Raw genomic sequence first — 14,085 nt, forward strand, 5'->3', positions numbered from 1 at the left:
AAAAATGTAAAAAGGGTTACCAAGCTTATCCTGGTCATAGTAAAAATTTCAATAATGGATTCATAAAAATCAATATTAACCAATGCAATTCCTAGAATCATTTAGGTATAAAATTTAGGTTTATGTAACTAAATAAGTTGCTCTGAAATATAGACTTGCTGGCTGTCAGTCATTTGTGTTGAGAGAATATTTACCAAAATAATTTTGGTTTCAGAATTTACCTGCATGTCAATAAAACCGTATCTTCAGCATAAAGAAAATAAAGGTCTGTAACCTTTTACCACCTCCTGTAATCCTTATTGAAATCCACACAGTTATGGTTTAGAAATCTTGCATACCAACGTTAAAAATTCCCAGTTTAACCTAGTATCAATGATCCTCCATCAATGTTGACTGAAATTAGACTCACCCTTGGTCCCATAATCCTTCCTACCTTACACAAATCTCTGTATAAACTTTAAAGTTAATTTTTAAATGGACTATATCTGTGACATATTGTGAAAATGGAACGTATTTTAAAGAAAATAATCAGGTCACATGTTTCTGGAAATTAGAAATTATACCACTTAGTTCCCTTGTTTTCAGCAGATCAATGCTGAAACTAATGAGGACTAAAACATATTGGTCCCCCCAAATAAATTGTCAAAGTATGAATAATATTTGTGCATGGTTTATGTTATATAATCCAAGGAGCTAAAGGACATATAAAAAGTATTTTATGGCTTTCTTCCAAAAATAATGAAATCCTAAATATAAACATGTTTAAGTATTTTAAGAATAAGTCAGAAGTAGATTAGGATATAATAACCCATAGGGGTCAGTATAAACTTAGAATTGGAAGAGACCATATTCTTTTTTTTTTTTTTTTTTTTTTTTTTTTTTGAGACAGAGTCTCACTTTGTTGCCCGGGCTAGAGTGAGTGCCGTGGCATCAGCCTAGCTCACAGCAACCTCAGACTCCCGGGCTTAAGCGATCCTACTGCCTCAGCCTCCCGAGTAGCTGGGACTACAGGCATGAGCCACCATGCCCGGCTAATTTTTTTGTATATATATTTTTAGTTGGCCAGATAATTTCTTTCTATTTTTGGTAGAGACGGGGTCTCACTCTTGCTCAGGCTGGTCTCGAACTCCTGACCTCGAGCGATCCACCCGCCTCGGCCTCCCAGAGCTAGGATTACAGGCGTGAGCCACCGCGCCCGGCCAGAGACCATATTCTGATTAAAGACTTGCTTTCGTCAGTTAAGACATTGTTATTTTTGAAAAAAATTCAAAAACTAAGATATGTCAAATGTTCTCCTCATTATGTTAATGTTAAACTAGCAAATGAACAATGCTCTTTCTACTGCTGAAGTCTACACCAGTAATTCCCATGATAACCAGACATATTTGTATCAGTAAAATAGATGTCTACAAAAATATATTTATTTCAGGCAGAACATACATAAATTCAGGGGAAAAAAGGAAATATTCACTATGGAAATAATAAAGTGAATAGAGAATTCAAATATGTTTCTAATGTTTAATGTACTGATTTATAATCATTAAGAAGGGAATGACTACTTGAAAAAAATGTTAATGGCATTTCTAAAACATTTTGCATCTCAAGGGCAGTTAGCTAAAATAGGTTTTAAGATTTATTGGCCTCACATAGGAGTGGATAGAATATAATAAAATCACATTGAAGAACTTCTATTAAAATAAAGCATGCATTCACAAAAGATGTTATGCTATAGAAAGAAATCAACTACTTCTATTTTGGTACTTATCAGATTTTTGAATTCTTGTTAAATATGTTGTTACGGCAATGTCTAAATCAGTGCTTTCCAACAGAAATTAAATGTGAGCCACATTTGTAATTTAAAATTTGTAGTGGCCACATTAAAAAGAGGAAAAAGAAACATGAAATTAATTTTAATAATGTATTTAATTCAATATATCCAAAATATTATCATCTCAACATGACATCAATATAAAAATTATTAGTGGGATGTTTTACATTGTTTTTCATACTAAGTCTTTAGAATCTGGTTTGTGTTATACACTTAACATCACATTTCAGTTTGGCCCAACACATTGCAAGTTCTCAATAGTCCCCATATTGGACAGTGCAGGTCTAAATGCTGAAGGAGAAAATTAAGGCAATTATCCAGGTGATACAAGGTAAAAAAACAAGCAAACATACTTTTCTCTGTGTAAGTTAATTAGATATTTTGGGTAAAGTGGTTTTAAGCCTGTGCATTTGCTTTAGATATTGAACCTATTTCATCTCAATTGACTTTTTTTTTTTTTGGTATAAGAATAAAATCTAAGAAATTTGTAAGAAGGGTAAATGTTATATTCTGATAATTATTTAGGCTATTAAACTACTATATTATTTGCAAGAAATTTGTTAGATTTGACTTTATTTTCAAGAAATACAAATATTCTATAATGTTATTTTTAGCCAAGTTATCCTGATCTCTTTTTTATTCATCTGAGTTTATGGTCTTAGCTTTCTTTGCCCCAGAATTAATAGTAATAACAGGATGATGCACAGAGGCATTTTAAGCAGCCTGATCTCAGCTGACTTCAGACAGTAATTGTTGATTCTCACCCACTTCTGTATACTTCATTCTACTGCCTGTATTTTTCATTACTACATACAACACTTTGGCAAATTCTTACATAAAGCTCTTTCTGTCAAGTGATCAAGAACTTTGGGTTTTCTTTTCTTCACAGTTTTTACCCTGTTGAAGATTTGCTTTAACTTCAAAACAATTAAAACTGTAAAAGAAAATAAAAATCTCAGAAACACCTCCCCTACCCATGGCTCCTTATGTAAAAGGGAAGGTAAAGGCCTCAGGCGCCTGTGAAGGACTCGGTGCACAGATCATTTGTTAAGGAAATTCCTTGCTGGCCTTTCATAAGCAAGGACATGCAAATTGTAACTTAGGTATGCAGGCTATGTCTAGTTCCTAAAACTAATATCTGTTCCGTTCCACGCTAATGATGAATTACAAGTTTATCTTCACAGGTTCAGAACAGAGAGAAATAGGATCAGATACTCTTCCACCTACCCAATGACATCTACATAATTGGTGCTTCCTTCACTCCCTGTTTCTCTTCTAACATTTATTGCATCTTATGTAAAAACCTGCCTTTTTTACTTGGCTCACCCCTAACATTATTTCATCACTTACCCATTCTCTGTGTGACCTGTGCAGTTTATGACTGGTTACATCATTGCATTGTTATTTTATTGTATTTCCATTGCCCAACCAGCCTAGGCTTCTTGAAGAGAGCAAGAGTGTGTCTTAGACAATTTTCTATCCTCAGGCTAGAAAAATATTAGGCCTATGCTAGGCAATCAATAAAGCTAGTTGAATAAATAAATAAATGCCTTATTTAGAAAAAACACTCAAACTATTGGTATACTGATTATAAATCAGTAACATCTCATTCATGAACCTAAAATAATATATTCATTTCGAATTTAAAGTTTTTAAACAGTTTGATCAATAATGATATAGATATAACTATAAATATAAAATTTTAGCTTAGGAAGTATAGATTTGTATAAATAAGATTACAATGAGTCGATCAATTTCTCAGAGATTTCTATACCAAATTTGCCTGCCATTCAAGTTGAAATGTGATTTTTTTTTATTGCTGCTGGTAACCCATGTTCCACCTGTGATCTGTCAGCAAGTAGTGCTATTTCTGTTTTTGGCATCGCCATCAGTAATAATTATTGCAATTGGATCTTAGCTGACAGTTTTCATTCTGCAGTGTAAGGGAAACATCCTATCATTCTTTCTGTAATAAAAAAACTAGAAAAGTTAGCTTTTTAGTAAAATTAAAAAGCAATTATTACTTTCATATAGTCTAAAATCAGGTATCTCAATGTCAAGTTTAAAGGTATAGTATTTTTAACCCCTTGGAAAATACGTATATCTCTGATATCAAGCAATATAAACCTGACATATATCTTCCTCAGTAGTGCATGAGCAAAAACACTGTACTGAACTTAATTGTTTAATTAATCTATTGACTCATTGGAAAAGAGAGAGAGGCACATAAAAAAATAATATAATTTTTTTGCTATGTTTTGAGCAGAAGGCAGTTCCAAATAGACTGTATACTTAAAGAGTAAATATAAAAGAGCACATCTTATTGTTTAACCAAAGAAAACATGTAACAATGAGGAACTAGTTAAAACTAGTTAAATTTATAGTTATTGGTAGGAATAATAAAAAATTATATTGCATAGTAGTTACAAATGGCAAGAAGTTCTAAATGCTTACAGGTGCCTTCTTTATCTTAGAAGGTAAATATGTGGATGTTTTACCTAATGTTTGACTAAATGCATATGGTGCCTAAATAGGAACTTGCCAATACATATGCTAGAAAACATTTTTCTATATTTCACTCCTGGAGAAAGATTGAGTTTTTAACAAAGAAGTCAGTTAAGGCTTCTATTCTAACATCAAATTTATATTTATATTCTGCTCTAACAATTCTATTTTAAACAACACCAGCTCTACCATCTCCCAAGTAGCCTTGCCTTGATTAAGTAAACCATTTAACCTTACATTATTTAAATATAATTTGTGTTTGGTGGTAGCTTGTGGTCTTGGTACAATTCAGAGAGAGGGGGAAACAATGGCAGATAGATATCTCACCTAATTCCCAGAAGTAAAACATGAGAAAATGTTAGAAATGGGATACAGCCATCAAGAATAAACAAAAGTAACAACATTTACCGTGAGGTTCAAGCAATCATTGAAATTTACAATAGTGTAAACATACAAAATTTTCATCAAGGTACAAAATACAATTCATGAAAAACTGTAAGCACTTTTGTGGAACTCTTCAATGCTAAAATTGCTACTAGGTTGGTATGCTGTTTCACATGTATGTGTAGACTAACTTGCTTGGTCGTGAGGAAACCTAGTGATGCTTAAGAGTTCAGTCTCTAGCAAACTGCTGAAGCAGTTTTGCACTAGTTCCCACATATGTAAAACAGGGATAATAATATCTACTTCATAGGGCTCTTATGATTAAATAATACATTTACAGTATGTAGTGGCACACAGTGGGTGTTCAGAAAGGTGCTATTTTATTTCCCTGTTGCTACTATACCAAATTACCTCAAATTTAGTGGCCTAAAGCAACACAAATTCATTATTTTACAGTTCTGAAGGTCATAAGTCCAAAATAGGTTTTGGGTGAAAATCAAGGTGTTGGTAGACTGTAGTCCTTCTGGAAGCTTTGGGGAGAACCCACTCTCTTGCCTTTTCTAGTTTTTAGAAGCTGTGTTCGTTCCTTTGTTTGCAGCCCTTCCTCATTCCAACCTCTGTTTCTGTTATATCTTTCTCTGACTCTGCCTCCCTCTTTATAAGAACCCTTGTGATTAGATTGGGCCTACCTGGTTAAACCAGCCTACTCTCCCAACTCTAGGTTGTTAACTTAATCACATCTACAAAATCCTTTTCGTCACATAGGGCAGCATATTCACAGGTTCATGAAATTAGGATATGCCTTTCTTTGGAGGGGGCCACTAGTCAGCCTACCACAGGTGCTATGATTTTGGTAATAACTGCGGAGTTTATAATTGCATAGTTAATGAATTTTTTATTCTCCTAGAGGTTTTTATAATTTTGGGCTGTGGAAAGTAACTTGATCTTTTAAGAAAATATTTTGATATTAAAAACTAAATAATTCATTTGCAAAGTATTTATCTGAAAATTTTAATGAAGCTTCTGATTTGTTTCCTTAAGGTCTTCTTTGGAGAAGCATAAAGGCACTGATAGTACTGGGCATGCCTTTGCACGTAATATACATTCAATAAATATTTATGAATAAATGGGTATAAGAATGAACTTGATGGCAGAGGGAGATAAGTGAAGGAAGATGTGGATGACACTGAGTAGTTACTTAGGATCCCATTTTCCCTTTTCCTGACCTGCAATGAAAACATTTCTTTAAGAGACTCAAAATTTCTAATGTCTTTCAAAGTTATTTTCTTGGAAATATTCTAAGATATCAAAATCCAGATAAAATAAAAGTCTGAAAATCATGCTTATTTTTTCTTAGATTGTTTAGTATTTTCTATGATAAAAATTCCAAGCAGGTATGTTGATAATCCTAAATAAATAGCTATTACTAAGCTTACAACAGTAACAAGTTTAGAGAAAAGACATCCATGATATCTATTGAAAGAGCTCTCAGAGTTTGCTTTCTACCTCCTACCCAGTCCCCCAACTTCCAGGAAAATAGAAGGCTTTAATGCAAAACAGTATTAAATTGAACTCTAGCTCACAAAGTAAAATTTCATTTTCTATCTTGTTCTCCCTCAGTGATAGCAAGGGTAATAAGTCTGGTACATTATGATGATATATCTCAATAACACTTCATTCATCTAATAAATGATACCTAAAAACATTTGCTCTCTTTTATAGATGAGCGCATAGAACAAGTGAGTGTTCTGGAAACAAAACTTGACTCTGTGGCCTGTCTTAGAATTTAACTTAAAAAGGCAGAAATGTGAGTTGCCACAAATTGTATCTAAGATGTACCTTGCAACCTTGAAAAATTTAAAAACTTTTCCTCTTAGCTTTTGAAATACCAATCAAGTTAATTTTAAGGTTCACAGCATTAAAATCAGCCTCTATTCTAGATGGTGTCAGTCTTTACTTAAAAAGATGAGACTACAGAGGTGGGGAAAGAAGCAAGTTTTTAGAAAGTATGGCTGCTTTTAACGAAAAAACCCATGAGGTTCTTTCAGCTTTTGAGGACAGAAGCTGAAAAATAAACTGAACTGAATGTGTAAAGCTTCATTGTGAATATTATATTAATTTTTAAAAACACCTCACCCATGGTGTGATCACAAATAATTTCATCTTTGTAGGCACATCTTATTTGTCATTTGTTGTTCCCAGACTCCTAGGGAATTTTTAATTTGGCATCTACTTATAAGTAAAAATAGGACTTTTCTAGTGCATTTGCTACCTCTTCCAAAATGCCTGCAGCCAATGTTAGTTGTATACAAATTGATTTTTTGATTCTTTAGGAGCCATAACACTGTCTTCTGAAGGCCCTGGTTGTGGAACAGCATGACAAATTCTTCTGACTTTCACAGTGTGACCTTCCTCTTGCATTTAAAGCCAGAATGTAGGCTTCATAAAAAGCAGGCATTATAATGCTTGAGAGATTTGTGTAGGTATTATTCATGCCAACCAATAAATATGATAGCTTTTGTACAAATAAAACCAATATTTTGTCTGAGAAAGTAGAACAGCTAAACAGTAGAAGAGTAGAACAGCTCTTCTAAAAATAGGTTGTTGAATCTGTATATATTTATCTTTGAATTAGTAGTTCAGTCCCAAATGAGAGTTTTATTCTATATATGATATTCATTTTATCTTGAAACTACACATTCAAATTCTCTATTCTTAGCTTCCCACCTAAACACTTTAAATATTTCTTGGGAAAGGTATTCGCAAATAGTTCCACATGTGACTATTTTGATCCAGTCTTTGTTAAAGCTTATTTTACAATGAACAATCTAGCTCACCTTCCTATAATGAAGCAATTTCCAAAATTTTATAGTTGAAGACTGAATTCCAAAAACGATTTCAAACTTTTAAAACATAAATGAACACTGTTCAGATTTTCTTTCTCAGTAAATAATGATAGCACCCAGAAAAGCTAAAACAAAAGTTTACTGAACTGCAGTGCAATACAGAAGTGAAAACTAAATATGAATACGTTGGGATACCAAAATTCACCAAATATCTTTGCCTCAAATGAATTCTACTATAGAAATGACCATGCAAGCATTCTCCATGCATGAAAGTACTTATGTTTGTAAACTGTATTTTCTTCTACAAAACTACATAAAACTAATTATGTTTCCATGTTTAAGAATTGATGTTTGAATTGTGTACTGAATTTTACAACCCAAATTGAAGACCTGTCATTGGCATGTTTATATAGAGAATAAGTGCCAGATGAGTGATCCAAGCCATGGAGTAACAAATTTCAAAAAAAAAAATTAACATAGTATTTCCATTATTTAATTTGCACTCTTTGGTTTCAAATATAAAATGTAAACTTATAATACCATACACATTTGTGTTATGTTATGCCATAGATCAGTAAAAAGAAACGTATTTTTATTTTGTTTTGACAGTTGATTTTTCTTAAACCTAAGCCAAATCATACATTTACATCCTTGTAGACATTTGAGTTTGTGAAAACATATTGTAATATTTTTTGGATTCTTATTTCTGTCTTAGTTAAATAAATTAATGTGAAACTACTAATAGAGAACTACTGTTGAAAAATTCCATTGCCTAAAACTCATTAGGTTAGCCAGTCATGGCATCACTTTGCTAGTCATTTATATTTTCCTACTAGAGCTGATGTTGCTGAAGGTTGCAGTCAACTATATTACTGAATATTTACAATTTTCAAAAATAAATGAAATATAAACATTTAATATGAATTGGAGTAAAAAGGAAAGATGAACATCATTTTGATTATTATATTTCATCATCCATGTCTTTAAATTAATCTTTTAGGTATTGTACACTACAGTGGTTTTAGTTCACTGGCTAGTTCACCATCTCTTTCAACTTCCTTTTAGTGCGGCTTCCTGTACTGCATAGGTTGGTAACTAAAAATTGTTTCCCACACAATTGTGAAGCTATTATTCTAAATGAGATTTAGGTTTTACCTTTCTCATGCACTTTCTTTGGCCTTGAATTTGGAACTGATTTAAGAGGGGAGGACAGTAGAGTTTAAACAGAGTCCACTTTATTGGTGGAAGTTTAGCAGGTCCAGGGTGACCATGAAACCAAGAGTTCTGGTGGTAGATTCCCTTTCCCCAGTTGCAGCTAAGGCTGTGTATTTCAGGAACTAAGTTCTGACAGCAGCTTCTGGATCTTTGGATCACATCTAGACTTGGTATTCCTGAAGCTGACAATAAAGTGGAGTGATCTGAAGGCTGCCAGGGAAGGGCTTCCTGACTTTCTTGTTTCCTGATCCTGCCAGGATCAGCAGTTGCCTTGGCTGGCTGGTTCTGGGTGATGATCTGGGATCTATTCATGACTTATCACCTATCACCCTTCCTAGTCATTTGAAAGCACCACATCTCTTGTATTAAGTCCCTGTTTCTTTAAAACAGCTACAATGCTTTCTGATGTATGTAACAGAAACCTGACTCTTATAGGGGACCCAAAATGCTGTTATCAGAAACAGAACAAGGGAAGCTGTACATGAATGAATGGAGAAAGAAGGGACGTGTCTCAGTGGGTATTAAGAAAGTACTCAAAGGTCTGCAAATCCAGTCATTCCCTATTTACTTTGTACAACCTTCATATTTTTTGTGTTTCTTTTCTCTTTAAAGGATAACTTTGATGTTTAACTTAATCTGCTTTTACTTTATAAAAATTTCAGGATGAAAGAATTGTACAGTAATTGTACAGTTTTTTAATCCTTGAATCCTGTTCACTAAAGCTAGCTTTCACCCTGAAGGTCCTTCCTCCCTTCCCCTACCACAACAAAGGCACAGCACACCTTAGAATTTTTAGGCACTAACTGTCTACAAGGGGGAAAAAGTTTCTAACCCTTAATTGAGTTGCCTAGAAAACAACATGTAGTATTATTTTTTCTTCAAGGGCATAGTTTCTATTTTTATTTCAAACATTTTCATGTATCAATGATTCTTTTTTGTTTTTAATTTTTAATTGTTAGGGGTACATAATAGTTGTATATATTTATAGGGTACATGTGACATTTTAATACATGTATACAATGTGTAATAAACAAATCAGGGTGATTGGGTTATCCACCATCTCAAATATTTATCATTTCTTTGTGTTTGGAATGCTCCAATTCTACTCTTTTAGTTATTTTAGAACATACAACTTATTAACTATAGTCATCCTGTTGTGCTATCAAATATTAAATCATGTTCACTCTATGTAACTATATTTTTTGCACCCATTAACCATCCCCACTTTATTCCCCACTCCCTGCTACCCTTCCCAGCTTCTGGTAACCATCATTCTACTTTCTACCTCCATGAGATCAATTGTTTTAATTTTTAGCTCCTACATATGAATGAGTTGAACATACAAAATTTGTCTTTCTGTGGTTGGCTTATTTCACTGAACACAATGTTCTTCAGTTCCATCCATGTTGTTGCAAATGACAGTATTTCATTCTTTTTTATAGCTGAATAATATTCTATTGTATATATATACCACATTTTCTTTATCCATTCATTCATTGATGGACAACTAGGTTGATTCCAAATCTTGACTATCATGAATAGAACTACAATAAACAAGGGAGTGTAGATATCTTTTCACTATATTCAATTCTCTTCTTTAGTATATATACCTAGCAGTGGGACTCCTGGGTCATATGGTACTTTTTTTGAGGAAGCTCCATACTGTTCTCCATAGTTTTTATACTAATTTACATTCTCACCACCAGTGTTCGAGATTTTCTCTTTCTTCACACCCTTGCCAACATTTGTTATTGCCTGTCTTTTGGATAAAAGCCATTTTAACTGGGGTGAGATGATATACCCCATTGTAGTTTTGATTAGCATTTCTCTGATGACTACTGATGAGCATTTATTCATATACATTTGGTCATTTGTGTGTCTTCTTTTGTGAAATGCCTATTCAGATCCGCGCCCCTTTTTTTTGACACAGTCTCACTCTGTCACCTGGGCTAGAGTGCCATGCTGTCAGTCTAGCTCACAGCAACCTCAAACTCCTGGGCTCAAGCAATCCTCCTGCCTCAGCCTCACAAGTTATGGGAACTACAGGTGCACACCACCACATCTGGATAATTTTTTCTATTTTTAATAGAGATGAGGTCTCACTCTTGCTCAGGCTGGTCTCGAACTCCTGAGCTCAAGAGATCCTCCTGCCTCGGCCTCCCAGAGTGCTAGGATTATAGGCATGAGCCACTGTGCCTGGCCTCTTTTGCCCATTTTTTAACCAGATTATTTTTTCCTATTGAGTTGATTGAGCTCCTTATATAGTCTAGTTCTTAGTCCCTTTCATGTGAGTAGTTTGCAAGTGTTTTCTCACATTCTGGGTTGTCTTTTCACTTTGTTAATGGGTTCCTTCACTGTATGGAAGCTTTTTAGCTTGATGTGATCCCATTTGTCCATTTTTGCTTTGGTTGCCTGTGCTTTTGATGTCTTACTCAAGAAATCTTTGCCCAGACCAGTGTCCTGGAGCATTTTCCCAGTGTTTTCTTTTGATAGTTTTATAGTTTCAGGTCTTATATTTAAGTTTTAATCCATTTTGATTTAATTTTTATATGTGGTAAGAGATAGGGATCTAATTTTATTCTTCTGCATATGGATATCCAGTTTTTCCAGCACCATTTATTGAAGAGACTGTTCTTTCCTCAATCTATATTCTTGTCACCTTTGTAGAAAATGAGTTGGCTATCAATATATGACTTATTTCTGGGTTTTCTATTCAGTTCCATTGGTCTACGTGTCTGTTTTTATGCCAGTCCCATGCTCTTTTGGTTACTACAGTTCTGTAGTATAATTTGAAGTCAGGTAATGTGATTCTTCCAGTTTTGTTCTTTTTCTCATGATGGCTTTGGCTATTCTGGGTCTTTTGTGGTTCCCTATAAATTTTAGGATTATTTTTTCTACTTCTGTGAAGAATGTCATTGGCATTTTGATAAAGATTGCATTGAATATGTAGATTGCTTTGGGTAGTATGGACATTTTAACAATATTGAGTTTTCCAAACCATGAGCATGGAATATCTTTCCATTTGTTTGTGTCCTCTTCAATTTCTTTCATCATTGCTTTATAGTTTTCATTGTAAAGATCTTTCAATTCTTTGGTTAAGTTTATTCCTAGGCATTTTATTTTATTTGTAGTTATCATAAATGGGATTACTTTTTTGGTTTCCTTTTCAGATTGCTGTTGACATAAAAATGCTGATTTTTGTATGTTGATTTTGTATTCTGCAACTTTACTGAATTTTCTTATCACTTCTAATAGTTTTTGGTGGAATCTTTAGGTTTCTCTAAATATAAGATCATATCATCTGCAAGCAAGGAGGATAATTTGAATTATTTCTTTCCAATTTGGTTGCCCTTTATTTTTTTCTCTTATCTGATTGCTCTTGCTAGAACTTCCAGTACTATGTTGCATAACAGTGATGAAAGTGGGCATCCTTGTCTTGTTCCAGATCGTAAAGGAAAAGCTTTCAGTTTTTCCCTGTTCAGCATGATACTACCTGTGAGTCTATCATATATGGCTTTCATTATGTTGAGGTTTTATTGGGTTCAGATATTTTGTAGTGTTGAGGTGCCAGATGTATTGGGGCTCCTTTATATGTTATTTGTTTCTTTTCTCTTGCTGCTCTTAGGATCCTTTCTTTGCCTGTGACCTTTGAAAGTTTGAGTATTAAATGCCTTGAGGTAGTCTTATTGGAGTTAAATCTGCTTGGTGTTCTATGACCTTCTAGTACCTAAATATTGATATCTTTCTCTAGGTTTGGAAAGTTCTCTGTTATTATTTCTTTGAATAAACTTTCCACCCCAATCTCTCTCTACCTCCTCTTTAAGGCCAGTAACTCTTAGATTTGCCCTTTTGAGGATATTTTCTAGATCTTGCAGACTCCTAGTGATATTGCCTTGGTGGCCTTGGATAAAATAGCGGAGCATTCTGGTTTACCAGGCAAAATCTCTCATTCTTTTCCCTCACTTTCCCCCAAAGAGAAGGAGTCTCACTCTTCATGCTAGGCTGCCTGGAATTGTGAGAGCAGTGATGCAAGTACTCTCTTATGGCCACCACATCTGGGACTGCTCCAGGTCACATCTAAAGCCAGCACAGTCTCACCTAATCTCCACGGTGACTACTGCCTGGCTATCAATGTATTTATTCAAGACCTAAGGGCTCTTTAGTCAGCAGGTGGTGAATCCTGCCAGGACTAGGTCCTTCCCTTCCTGGAAATGTGTTCCCTTCTGGCCCAGGGTAGGTCTAGAAATGCTTTCCAGGAGCTAAGGCCTAGAATTGGTGACTTTTACACAGGTATTTCTGAAACATTGGAGGTTTTATTCAGAGATTTCAGCTATAGGCTCTAGTGTTTGAGAGAGTACTGCTCACAACCAAGAGGGGGCAGCAGAGGGCCACCAGCATAGAGAAGAAGTACTGGAACATGTCAGTTAGGATACTGTTTCTAGCTTGGACTTGGAGAACCAGACAGATAAAAAGATTTATCCATTTATGCTAAATGCAGAAGGAGCTTGGGTTTAATAATAATCAGTTATAAGCATGTTGAGAGAATCTCTATTGTTTGTGGATAGCACTCTTGGGACAAGAACTCCGAAGAGAGGGAAAGCAAGTAAAATCCAGCTTATAGGAAGCCACGAGTTTATCATAAGGTGTGTGCCTTTTGGATCTATGATCTGCAGTTACTTCTGGGTTCTAAATCAGCAATAACATTGGGTACTCAGGGAACAATATGGGACCAAAGATAGCCTCGGTAACTTTTCCAAAAATATGTTTTTCCCACTAATTCCTATTATTGTTTCAAAGGAAATTTTCCCCCAGAGAACCAGTCTTTGCTTTTAGTGATCAAACTACCTTTTCCTTTAAGTTTCTAGTTTGACTTTGATTATTTTTGTTGCTCTAACATTTTATGTTTTGTTAGAGTACTTGTTCTTTTTATTTATTTTTCTCTATTAAGTAATTTAAGTATAAGAGATTAGTTGTTTGAGTATAGCTTTGTCATATCTTACATACATGTTAATAGAAAGAGTTCTTATTTTTTGAGAGTTTCTCAATATTCTTTACTAGAAGCTTTGGGTTTCCTTTAACCCAATAATTATTTAGGACATGTTTTCCATTTTCCACAAAGATGAGCCTTTTGTTTAAGCCATTATCATTAAATTACAGTTTTATTACATTTTAGTCGGAGAATATGACTTTTATCACTTCTATTCTAGCATAATTGAAGTTTTATATCCTAGTAGTTGATTAGTCTTTGTTTCATAAATTCTTGAAAAGGATATGTTTTCTAATATAAGTTATATATTTTTTGTCTAA

This window comes from Lemur catta, chromosome 2 (assembly GCF_020740605.2).
Source record: "Lemur catta isolate mLemCat1 chromosome 2, mLemCat1.pri, whole genome shotgun sequence".
Lineage (NCBI taxonomy): Eukaryota > Metazoa > Chordata > Mammalia > Primates > Lemuridae > Lemur > Lemur catta.